Source organism: Bacillus rossius, chromosome 1 (genome assembly GCF_032445375.1).
Source record: "Bacillus rossius redtenbacheri isolate Brsri chromosome 1, Brsri_v3, whole genome shotgun sequence".
Classification (NCBI taxonomy): Eukaryota; Metazoa; Arthropoda; class Insecta; order Phasmatodea; family Bacillidae; genus Bacillus; species Bacillus rossius.
The window spans coordinates 119,066,940-119,080,301 of NC_086330.1; the positions used below are offsets into that span (position 1 = coordinate 119,066,940).

At 35.0% G+C, this 13,362-nt stretch overlaps 1 protein-coding gene across 6 annotated transcripts in view; it reads right to left on the reverse strand.

The window, feature by feature from the left end:
• The window catches only part of LOC134543111 (serine/threonine-protein kinase GD17699-like), a 115,337-nt gene that overhangs the window by 15,865 nt on the left and 86,110 nt on the right, over positions 1–13,362 (reverse strand). The window lies entirely within an intron of this gene.

Genomic DNA, 13,362 nt, shown 5'->3' on the forward strand with positions numbered 1-13,362 from the left:
TATCATAACCTTGTTTAATGTTACACATAAACCCACAACAGTTGCACACACATTATTATAGAGTGACAATTTAATACCAATAAAATATTTTATTTCTTAAACAAGCTATAAACAGCCATAGCACACAGAATTCAATTAACAGATTGAAAAGTGATGCAACTAAAATATAATATGTATTTAAGAATATAAACAAAATGAAGTTTTTATTCATCCTGAAATTTTTATAAATGTCCATTTAAATAAATGTCAAAGCAAACTTAATTACTGACTACCTTCTACATTAAATAAATGTGGTATTAACAATAAAAGTTCATTCAAATTGAGTTATACAGTTGGATAAAAACATTTGTCACTGAATGATTGAATTAAGGCACAAACACTCGACGACAGTAAGGTCGCTTGAGACGATGAGGGGTGATGAGCTGTGAGTGGTGCATCAACGGAGTGACTGGGTGGGGGGAAATGGAAATATTCCAATAAATAACCACCGGCTCATTTCTGTGTCCGCCACAAATCCTGGATGCCAAAAATCCAGATGTGACCCTGCCGGGAACCTAACCCAGAGCACCCTGACGGGAGGCGAGAGATCTGGGCGCTCGACCAGAGGCCCCAGGCAATCTAGACAATGAGCATGCAAGCTGTATGTTTAGCAGCCACTTTTAAAGTACCTTATATCAACTGCGTAGCTTCATTTATGTATGGTTGTTAATATCAGATTTTTTATATATATATATATATATATATATATATACACACACATATATACATATATATATATATATATATATATAAAACCTGTAGAATTTTTAATTTAATATAAAATTGTACACAACTAAATCAAATACTTTTCAAATCATACTTAAACATATAATGAAACTTATTTTTAACACACTTCACAGGAGTCACAGAAAATTTGATGCAAAATACAGTAAAATTAAACCTTAATAGAGTAGTGCAAAATGCAAGAAAATAAAATTCTTTTTTCTTAAACAAGTAAAATTTCAAGTTTGTGAACTGTTTTGTTGATCCAACTGCATATAAACATAAAACTAGGAGTATTTTTAGTAAATTGGAATTGTAATCTCAGATTATTTGTTACTAATAAAAAAATGTATTTAATATGTTTCAGAAAACAAATTCCAAATCATCTTAATTTTATACATGTTCCTTTTTTTTTAATTTAAATTTTATGAGAAAGAGACTCACTTGATGTACCTATTGGTAATAAATAATAAATAAATAAATAAACATATATATACATGTATATGTATATACATGTATATGTTTTTAATGCAGAATCGTATCCAACTATTCATGAATATATAATAATTTCTGAATACTTGCTGACATCTCATAAACTGCTTTATTTACTCAAGAATGGTGTCCTAAGCTGATCATGTAAGTTAAATTAATTTTTTTCAACTATGATTAAGGATGCACAAAAATTCACAAAGATCATAATGCAAATAAAATAAAAATTAGAATTTACCCGATTTTAAATACTACAAATTTACAGAAATACAGTACACCAGCCCCTCGAAGTAACACTCTAATTCGTTCCAGGAAAATAGAGCGCTAATCGAAACAGCGCTAATCAAATACGTTTTTGCCATAAGAGTGCATGTTATTCATAATAATTGGTTCTCCAGCCACTGAAATCCGTTTGTTTACTATTCCTTATATGGCATTTATTTCGTTTAAATGTACGTATTTACATACTGTTAACACATCTAAATACAATTTAAGAAAAATATAAACGTATAAATTGCATTTAAAGTTCAAATAACCTAAAATAATACTATATTTAAATCACAGGCGGCATAATTGAACTGTACATAGCCTACTAACCTCGTAACTTCGTGTACGCACGACTAGGAGTCAGCGCAGTCTGTGATGCAAGATGTGAACTAGCCTCGAAAGCTTCCGGCATTTCCCACTAGAGCTGCTACTGAGTTGCAAGACGACGTAGTATGTATAAACATTAGCTAAACACATACGTAGGCGTCGGAAAATGTATTTACGAAATATTATTTACTGTGCAAGTTTAATCAGGCTTTAAAAATATGCGATGGGAGCGAATAACTATTACATAAAAAGGTAATATCTTTTTTTGATTCGTCAAATGTTTATCTTACACAAGTGCCGTCTTATTTTTAATTTGTTGCATTTTGTTTGTTACATTGTGCACGCATGAAAATAAAATTAATTATGTGGACGAGAAAGAGCGCTACTTCGAATATATGACCGCGCTACTTCAAATCATGCCCTAATTAATTGGAGTCGTTAATTCAAAACAGCGCTAATCGAACAGCGTTACTTCGAGGGGCTGGTGTATAAAAAAATTACATTTTCATAGATACATGATACATAATACTCATCATAAGAAGTTTTTTTAAAGACATATTTATTTTTATAAATTATTCAACGGATTACTTGGTGTTAAGTTAAATGTAGAACTGTATGAGACAACATTTTTGGGTCAAGTCACCTCAAGCAGAGTTCAGTACATATGTATTTATACCTTCAAGCTGAGTCGAGTCAACGCTTTATTACTTTTTAGTATAGTCACATACATTTTTGAGAATGATTTTATGTTCTTGGTGTCTAAGCTAATGTACCGTTACATCAATAGCACCATATTAAATTTATATGTCTTCTACATGACAGTTATTTGTAGCATGTGCATAAGTTAAATATAATAATTAATCATACACACTTACGATTTCTTTTAAAATGGAGTTTTTAATATTCACTGGATTCTGGAAAGTTAAGTGTTGTGATGGCCTTCGAAATCAAAGAAAATTGCATTGTTTATCAAAAATAAAATTTTTACATTTATAGCAATTTCTCCTGAACCCTCGATTCCCAGAGCCAGACTGAACTTTCGTAATCAGAGCTGATCACTTTTCCCATGAGGAAACTACAACAGTTTTAAATATGGTGAAAAATACTGACTACTGCAAGTGAAGATCCATTTATGCAGCACTCAGACTGAAAGTTGTATATTTGAATCTCTATGAGGTGACATTTTTTTAAAAGCAAGTGTATATGGGGGAAATAATTACACTATAAATCCCGGCCACTTAAAATATGAGTTTTGTATAATTAAGTACTTAAAATGAATTTTTTTTTTGGATAGGTTTTGATTTTTGAATACAAACAACTAATACTTAAACAGGGTGGCCCCTCTTCTGGGATAATAAAATTCCTGGTTTTTTCAAGGGTGGCTTTTATCAATATTTGCATACAATTTGCATTTTTGTTACACAAAGCACACACAATATGATGTTTTATTGGCGTTAAACAATAGACAACTTAACTATAGGCTTAAAACAAAACCTACCACTAACAAAAAAATTTATAATCTCACGTCACCAAAATTAAACAACAGTACTGTATAGCCTAGGTATTACAACTAATTAGATAATAAGTATCCCTATACAGTAAAACCTTTTTGTTGCGACCCCATTTATTGCGACCACCTCTCTATTACAACCCAATTTCGAGGAACCGTGAAAACATTGTCGAAAATCCGAAGAAAATCGGACATAAATAAGTTTCTTGTGGTGAGAAGCGTGTTACTGCGGTTCTCTTGCCGAGTGCTGTACTACTGTAGGCAGCGCATATCTAAAAATAGATACCACTTCCTGTCGACCGCTGTCAGCGCTTGACAACCCCCATTCCACGTTCCTTTGCCGGCAGGGTGTAGATAAAGGTTTTTGTGGCAACGTGTTTACGTTTAGCTTTTTGCAAGTGTCTAGTGTGGTATGCAGTTAAGGCAAAGCTACCTGCTGGATTTCTCTTGATTTTGATTACTATCGGTTGACTATGTTTGCTTAGTTTTTGAAGTCCAATTTGGTATATTTTCTGTCTTGAATTTGTGAACTAATACAATGCTGGAAAAACCCTCCGGCCTCAGCGTGTGAACATGGTAGTCGGCTCACCCTCTCCCCGTACCGTGCGCTGCGGCCGATCTCGGATGCTGCTTGTACTTGTTAACAATCACGTTATCTGCTTCATTTTAACGAGAGTAAAAATATATTAAAACTGTCAGCAAATTGATAAAAGCTTTATTTGTCCGCAAAACAGGGCACAACACTGGCCCGCCAGTTGTTTTCATTCAAAACGTGGCTAAAGAACTTGTATGGATCAGGCTGAAAACATCCGGCAATATGTGTGGGTTATAAGGAATCTTGTTATGAATTGAGATGTTATGTTTTTCGAGTAGATATACACAGCGACCGACTGGATGCACGCCCGCCTCGTCGACTTGTTTTAACTGCCGCAGCAATGTTTATTTTGACAGCTCAAGCAATTATCTTTTCCCGTAGGTTGACAGAAAAAGGTCGCTTCGCCCAGCATAAAAAATAAGGCTACGCCACTTATTCCACATGCAGGAAACACACTGGCTGCCGTCTGTCTCCCCCTTCCCTTCTTCTAGCATTCCACGTCTTGCCTCTCGTGCGAGCAATAATGAAGCGACCACGCATTGGGCCGTTTTATGCTTTGTTTGGTGACAGCAGCTTGATTTTATTCGGTATATTCCTTTTCGTATGACCCTTGCTATTAAAATACATTTATCTTTAAGTTTGAAAGCTTGTAAATTCCTTGCCAGAGATGACTGAACTCGAACTTGGTGTGAAAAGTGACATATTTTGACATACTATTTTTTGGGCGTGTTTGGCAGGGAGGGAGGGGTCCGAAAATATATACAACGGTCTTACCCTTCCCTCACCGCTTTAGTACCCCATTCATAATAGCCCTATTTTACGGGAGAAAGGAGGGTGAAATTAGCATTTTCTCACTGAAGGTTTTTCAAAGGAGAGCGAAGTTGGGGTGTTATAAGGGAGGACACTAGATGGTTTGTGTCTGGGAGGGATGAGCTAGCCTTGAAGAATGTTCCCGTGGGGAGGGAGAGGTGAGCTTATGCATCATGAAGCCGCTGCCGCCAGCCAGCCGGGTGAGCTTCGTGTGCGCCCACTCGCGTTGCAGAACCTACCGCTGCCATATTTTTAAAGGAAATGTCCCATTATTTTTTTGTTATTCTTACATGAACATTATTGGAATTATAAAAGCTGACACAAAAATACGCTGTGTGTTAAAATTAACAGATTTTAATGATCTTTCATTTAGTTTTTTTTTTTAATTTTTTTTTCTGATTTTCACATTTTGGTGAAAATGTCCAAGTTTTTGACGGTTCCCGAGAATGTATTCGTAAAATCACTGCTTCGTTAAATCCGGGGTTCTAGTGTATTTAACTACAGCAAGCAGAAAACGTGCATGTTAACTAACCAGTAAAAATAAATTGTCTTTTGACATATTTTCTTTAGAGGTGGCCTGTAGGGCGACGGACTTGTCATGAAGATTGAAGTGGGTTTAAAGCAAAGCCGTCTAGCATTGTGAGTGACAGCATCCTGCCATTGTACGGCTGGTATCTTGGCGAGTAGCTGTTTGAAAAGGGGGGGTTGAAATCAACTGAAAATTTCGGAAAACATCTATTACGACCCCCCCCTCTATTAAGACCCTATTCCTGGGAACCGTGAGGGGTCGTTTCAGAGAGGTTTGACTGTATATAACACAACCATTAAAACAATTTAATATTTGCCGAACTCAACTTATTTACACAAAATATGCATAACTTTTACTGTTTTTTCATTGCAATTTCCGCTTCAATTAATGCAACCATATTTGCTGCATCAGCAAGTAGTTTGGCCTTTTTTGCCTCCAGTTCCTTGATCTCCAGTTCCTTGATCTCCAAAACCTTTTGTTTCTTGACTTGAGCATTGGTAATTTCTTCTTGCGTTCTTTTTTTCTTCAGTTCTAAATGTTCTTTGTATCTTGAATGAGCATTTTTACAAGAATGGATAAGACTTTTATCTATCAGAAGATTATTTATACTGCCCAGAACTGACACATAGTCATACACTTGTCGCAAAGCTATTAAGCTTTCTTCAAGCTGATTTTCTACAACATACTCAGCATTTATTGAAAAGCCCCTCTCTACAGATGCATTACCGTGAGATAAGATAAGCACAATTTTTACAAGTGACATAAAATTTGGAAAGAGCTCACTCAATCCAACTGCTGTCATCCAGAAATGGTCCAAAAGTGAATTACTTCTTGTGTATGATTTAACACATTCTTGAATTGTTGGCAAATTACAGATTTTTTGGAAGTCACTTTTTACTTTCTCTGCAAATAATCCACTGATCCATCCTTTTTCAACAAGTGTTTCAAGAAGGTTGACCATTCTCTGTTGTGCCAATGCGCTACTACGAGCAATGACGAGTGGATCCAGACAGGTTACAGACTTAGCTAATTTGTATGCCAGAGGTGACTTTAAGAGAATCTTGATAGCAAAGTATTTGTAAAATTTTGCACAATCTTGTTTGAAGAGAAGTAAGTCTATGTCTTTCACATGACATTTCAATTTCCTTAAAGCATCTCTTGTAGCAAAACCCAAATCAATATTCATTGCAGGGATAAGGGTTTCACTGGCTAACAAATAAATCTTTGAAAGCTCTTTCTTCTTAAGCACATATTCTTTTACAAATCTTTCCATGATTGATTTTAACATTGAATGGAGAGCACTGTGAAGGATAGGAACCAACGGGACATCACTTTGGAATTCCTTTAAAAAGGGTTCCACTTCAGTAGCCATAGCACTGAAGAAAGCCAGCTTTGGCCCTAATAATTTGTCTTGTAATAACTCTGACACAATTTTGAAACTTTCACAATTAGGGACTTTTTTCTCTTTAGTTATCCCATCAGCATATGTAACCAAATCTGATAGTATTTACTGAGCTCTAGAAGCAACTAACATTTTCCACCCACCTAACCGCACAAAATTTCAAGGGGAATCTATTTTACTTTGAGTACCAAATGAAGTCTCCTCTTCTGGAAGGAGAGTTTTTGAACAAATTGTATAGAGCATCCAAAAACTGTACTAGCTTCCAGCCAGTTGCAGCAAATCCAACCCTAAATGCATTATGTAATGTATGCCGGCCACATGTACTCAAATTAAGTAAATGTGGGGCATCTGCACTCCCATCATGCAAAGCAGCTTCAAGATCTCTAACAACTTTTAAGTTAACATTAGGACCATCCATCGAAATTTGTATCTTTTTTTAAGAAGCTGAGATCCCACTAATTCCTGAAGAGAATTCAACAGATCACTGGCACATGTACGATTCAGGAATGCAGAAGTTAAGTATCTGCTATAGAGCATCCCACTCTTAGATTGCAGTGTGGAAGTAAATGGGCGCATTCTCTCTCTCTCTAACACACGCCGATTGCTGTTAGCGCTGTCCTTGTTTCTTCGTGCGTTGTTGCCAAATAACAAACAAAATTAAAATTTTAATTTTTGGACCAAGCTTTTTTTCATATTGTATAGCATCGAAATACGCATCAGTCAATGCTTATTTTGAATACTTAACAATATTTAAAGTGTCCGAAAAAATTAAAAAACATAACTTATTCACTGCGTACTGTTTTGAAGTATTCCGAGATGTTTCACATCAAAAAAAAATAACCTACATGTGTATTTCATTCAGATTTTTTTTATTAATAAATTAATGCCTTTGGACGCCACCGAACAAATGTTAAGACAAAAACTATATAGGTTTCACTTAAAATTTTTTTTTTAATATATTGAAATGCATTTTCTCACAAACTGACACATCAAAAAGTTGACCAGCGGAAAACTTTTTTTCTATTAAAGATAGATGGGGGACGAAAGCGTGAAAAATGTTCACAATGAATTGAATTAGTTTTTAAAAGCATCTCCATCTCAATTGCTTCTACAGTTTCCGTGGAAATAGCTGTTAAAGATGTGTCTTATCAGTACAAGAGCGCGCTGCAATAGAGGTTTCTCTCACAAGCTGCCGTCATAAGAGGAAACAGGGTCGTGTGTTTAGATAAGTGGGGTTCTGTCCTGCAAGCAATTTCAAATACATGGCTTCCTTAGTCAACCATGTATTTCCTTAGACATGCATTTTGAAAACCAGCCTGCCAGTTAGTATCGCGTCTCGCGACGAAGCAACGCGTTGTGTCCGGTGACTCGTTACAGTTATAATTTTGACAAACAAATTATATATTAAAATACGTGATTTTATTTTCTACATTTATTTTTATTACGTACATATAAAATATGGAAGTTAGAACACCGAAAAGAAATTATATCGGTAGGCTACGCGGGAGGGAGCGCAAGATTGTGTTGAATGTATTTGAGAATTTTTCAAAAAGAAAAAAAGAAAAAAAGAGTGTGTGCAATGCAATTAAGGAAGCTTACCATTCTTCTGGTCAGCTCTGTGCTACTCTTATGGAAGGGGTATCAACTTTGGTCAGCGGTAGCGATAGTGATTAAAAGGTAGGTATGTGATGTTATTAATTTCTTAATCAAGTTAATGTTACATTTATCGTATAAATTCCTATGAATGAAATGTGTCTGAACAGATTCTTGTTGTAAGTTTAAGTTAAAAAAAATTCCTTATCAGCACAGCCTAAAGGCGCAGGAAGATTTTGATGATTATATTTCTTTACATTAGAACAAAAAGGGATTTTTATATCCTTAAACCCATATTTTTTTCTTCACCTTGCAGTAATGGTTGTTACAAAATATATTTTAATTTAATCTTGAACATAATATGTAAAATGTATCAAATAAATACAAATTAATTTAATAGCGATGATGGTACAAATTTTTGAATTATTTTTCTATTCTTCTCAACACCAAGCATCTTATCAAAACAAACATTGTTTTTGACAAAATTTTGGAAAATAATTATGATATTTACAAACAATTTAAACAGATTTGATAAGGTGTCTACTAAGGCAGTTACGTTTTTTTGTCCGGTGAAAATATTTTTCGAACCCATGCAGTTATGGCTGGTCGTATTAAAAATTTATTTTGAAAAGATTTTTTGGCATTAGGTACTCCGAGTTAGCATACGTTAAAACGGATGCGATATTATTCATATTATGGGAGTTGTTGTGATTTTTCTGTTTTTCAAAAAATCTTCCCCATTTCGACCCAATTGTTCGGATTTTTCCCATAACTACTCGACCGAGAATTTCCATTACCGTATTTTATTTATCATTTCGGACATGACTTGTCCAAAAATACGGCATTTATCGGGCCCATGAAAATGTGATTTTTTTTATATATATATATATATATATATATATATATATATATATATATATATGTGATTTTTAGAACATAAAAGAAAACTATAAGAAATTTTCGTCTACAATAGGTAGTTTTTATTTGAAATTTACATAAAAGTGGCATTATTGCAAATTTATATGTGTAATAGTATAAAATATTATAAATTACGATATGATATCTTAAAATGCTTCTGGTTCCATCCGAATTACAAAGACACACATCTCCTGAAATTCGTAATGTGTTACTAGAGATTTGGCAACAGCACGCGCCATAAGCCGTGTACTGCAATCTAAGAGTGGGACAGGCTATAGTAACCTCAGATTTAGTTTCATTCCAAAATTTCATATGAATATCCATCTGCTGCCTTTGAGAAACTTTATTTAAACTCTCGTTAAATCTAATAACAATGTGGTCACACACTTCAAGGGAGTTCGTAAGTTTATCACTGAAATATGGTGCAATACCATGAACAATTGTATAGGCTAATTTAGTTCTTTGCATCTGCATTTTACCGGCAACACTGCTGTCAGGAAACATGAGGGGCAGTGATGATGCCAGAGATACAGCACTACAAAATGATAAGTGATTCATTACAGTTGCTATACACCATAAAATTTCCGCTTTTGCCACATCTTCATTAAGCAAATATTTTGTCATACCTGAAACTTCTGGATTTGATTGTGACGCATCTGATGTATTTTGACATGGCACAAACTACCTGCTGTTGTAGAAATCACATATGTTTCTCTTTTCTTCACAAAATAATCCAGCGGCAAATTATTTTTCTTACTTGACACCAAACGCACGTGTTTTGCCCCTCTTGCATGGCTGGCTAATGCTGTTCTTCCCATGCTACCCATATTGATTTTAACATTACACAAATGGCAAATGGTGTTTGTCCTGCACTTTGGATCTTTCTCCACCCATTCAAACTCTTCCGTATATTTGTCATTGTATGTGGTGACTAACTCTTTGACATTTTGATAGTCTGCGCAAATTAATTGTTGGATTAAAAATTCAAAACGTCCTGCACAACTAAACTTTTTAAAAACTCGAGAAAAGTATCCGTTATACCATGACGCAACAACATGAGCGCACAAAGTAATTTTATATATATATAACATACACACACACATATACATACATACACACACACACACAACTAGTGTTACCAACATGCCATGCAAGAAATTACTACCACCCTACAACATTTTCAGCCAAAATGCCGTTGCTTTTGAATACAGAAACATAATAAGTATGGAAGTCTGAATTGTTAACGGTTTCTTACGTACTATAAAAGTTTTTAAATGCAATATGAACAAATTAACTTTCACAAAATATAGCTCACGAGCATACTGTCGTGCTTCGACGAGTGGTGAACGTTCTCACGTTCAAGTTTCTCCATCATAGGCTTTTAACAGCTGTATGTTATTGCGATCGTTACTTCATAAAAAAAAATTCCCAGTTCTAATAAAAATTCCTGGTTGATTCCAGGTATTCCTGGTTTTTTTTAAAGAAATCCTGGCTATTTCCCGCATTTCCCGATTTTCCGGTTGGCTGGCCACCCTGTTAAATGATATAACTCATATGATGAGCCACATTTAAGGTATTAAATTCTGAGTTATGCCCCATTTTAAGATTATGTTAATTATTATCATTTTTCTGGTAAGAAACTTTCCCCCTTGGATATTTTATTAAGACAGTTTTGCTGTGCAACGCTATTGGTTTGCAAGTGCATGGCAGCAAGTGATGGCTCAAGTGAGCATGCATGTGTAGTGCATTACAGTGAAACCCTCTTAAAAAAATAATGGGTAAACCAAACAAAATGAGCTCTTAAAAGCAGGAAAACTTATTAAAAGGGCAAATAAAAAAGTATGATTTTTATGGGTTAGATAATTGTGATATTCTGCAAATATACAGTCTTAAATTCTAATCTGAGTTACATTAGGTAACTCACTGTTTGTTCTGGGGAAGAAGAAAAGAAAAAAAAATAAAACACCACACACACACCCTCTCTCACACTCTCTCTCTCACACACACACACTCTCTCACACACCCTCTCTGTCTCACACACTCTCTCTCACACACCCTCTCTGTCACACACACTCTCTCTGTCACACACACACTCTCACACACACTCACACACACACTCTCTCTCTCGCACAGTCTCTCTCTCTCACTCTCTCTCTCTCTCTAACAAAAAAAAAAAGTATTTCAAATTATAAACTTATTACTAATTGTAAAGCTTGTACAATGATGTTCATTAAAAAAGGTGATGAGTTGTTGCAGAAATATTAAAATAGCCATTCGTTACAAATTGCCTTCAACATGCAAGCCATGTTCTTCCACCTTTTTATAATAATAATAAACAATAAAAATAATTAAATATTAAAATTGTTAGCGATGTTGGCAGATTTTATATAATCTCATACAGTAATTTATTATAATATTAATTTTTGTTTACATATACAGTAGAATCTCGTTATAGCGAGCACGGTAATAGCGAGAACACGGCTATAACGAGGTATTTTTGAGAAATTTACGGTGTGATCGCTTGAAGCGCGCTTTTGTTATTTGTCTGCTTTATCTCCACCCCTCTCGCTCACCACTAGACATCTTGCCGTTGACGCCTGTCACATTCTTCAGCCGTGCAGTCGCCACCTAAGTGCGTGGTTTAAAAATAGAATCCCATCCTTTCTTTCTTTTATCAAACTTCCGTTAGTTATCTGTGCCGTGTGTAGACAAAGTTTGAGATTGGAACAGAAACAACGTAAGAAAGTATTTTTTTACAAATAAGAAATATGTATGTTTTTGTTTTTATAATCGCGTATTTGCACGTTTTTTTGTTGGTTATCTTAAAAGAGAGAATATTAAAAAGCCGCTCTAATGAGATTTAATTGTTTCTTGGTTAAGAAAAACTATTAATTATCAAATATTGTTAATTGTTTATTTTCTATTTATTATTATTTACGCGACGTCATACTGTACGCGTACGCAATACGACTGGATTCGTTGCTGCAACATAACATAGCATATTATGCAGTATCAGAAGTAACGAGTAACGTAACGATAGTAACGAGTACAAATTGTTATAGTAACGAATACATACGGGTACACATTTTTTTCGTTACTTTTACACCTCTAGTAGGCACTACCGTATTTATTTGGCAGCAAATGCCGATCCTCTCCGAAGTTGGCCGATCGGGAGCGCCTACCCCCTGGATGTTTGATTTCCAAGTATCTTTAATGTAACTATCCTAACCAAATCAACCGTCCACAAAGTTTTAAAGCATTTATAATGTAGCTAACCTAACCTAATTGACCATTAGTTATCATGTCCTTATCTGAAAATTACAATTTAATTAATAAATTTACTTTTATTTGCATTCATTATTCAAATATATTTATTACTTTTGAAATTATACGTGCTCGTATTTATTTTTACAAGTACAAAAAAAATTCGCACCTGCCGGGATTCGAACCGGCAACCTTACGATTAGATGATAGCGCCGCTAAGCGCTCAGCTACGAGGCCATATTTGACTAATAGAGGTTTCAAATGACATATATGATCGTGCCGCCGGCCCCGGAACGAGCGTGAGCGATGCGGCAGCCGGCCCCGGAACGAGCGTAAGCGGTGCGACAGTTGCAGGAAGGTAGTTGCTGTCGCTAGACTCTTCTGTTATTTTGACGCAATCGGTGATCGCATCCGTACTTATGGGGTATCGTTTTAAAGAGAATTCACACATCTGCTCACAGAAATTAAGATTTCGTTAATATATAACCTGTTATTTTCCAATTATACTGGTTTAAACACAATTTTAAACTATTTTCGGTTAATTTTTATTTTTCGGGGGCCAAAATTTGTCTAATTTGGTTATAGCGAGGACACGGTTATAGTGAGGATCAAACCCGGAACCGTGACACCTCGCTATAACGGGACTCTAGTGTATTTGCTGTTATTTAACGTATTGTCATGATTTTGTTTATGTAAACCTTTACTTCAGTCATAAAAGGTTAACTCATTTGTAAGTGCTTTACTCAAAATCCAGAGTATAATTCGCTGCAGTAACAACATTTCTTAAAATAACCTACAAATACCTTTTGCACATGAACATCATTGGTACTGTTGTCATTAAAGCTAAACACACACAAAATAAACACATACATATTGTTTACTGTTCGCATAGCTGA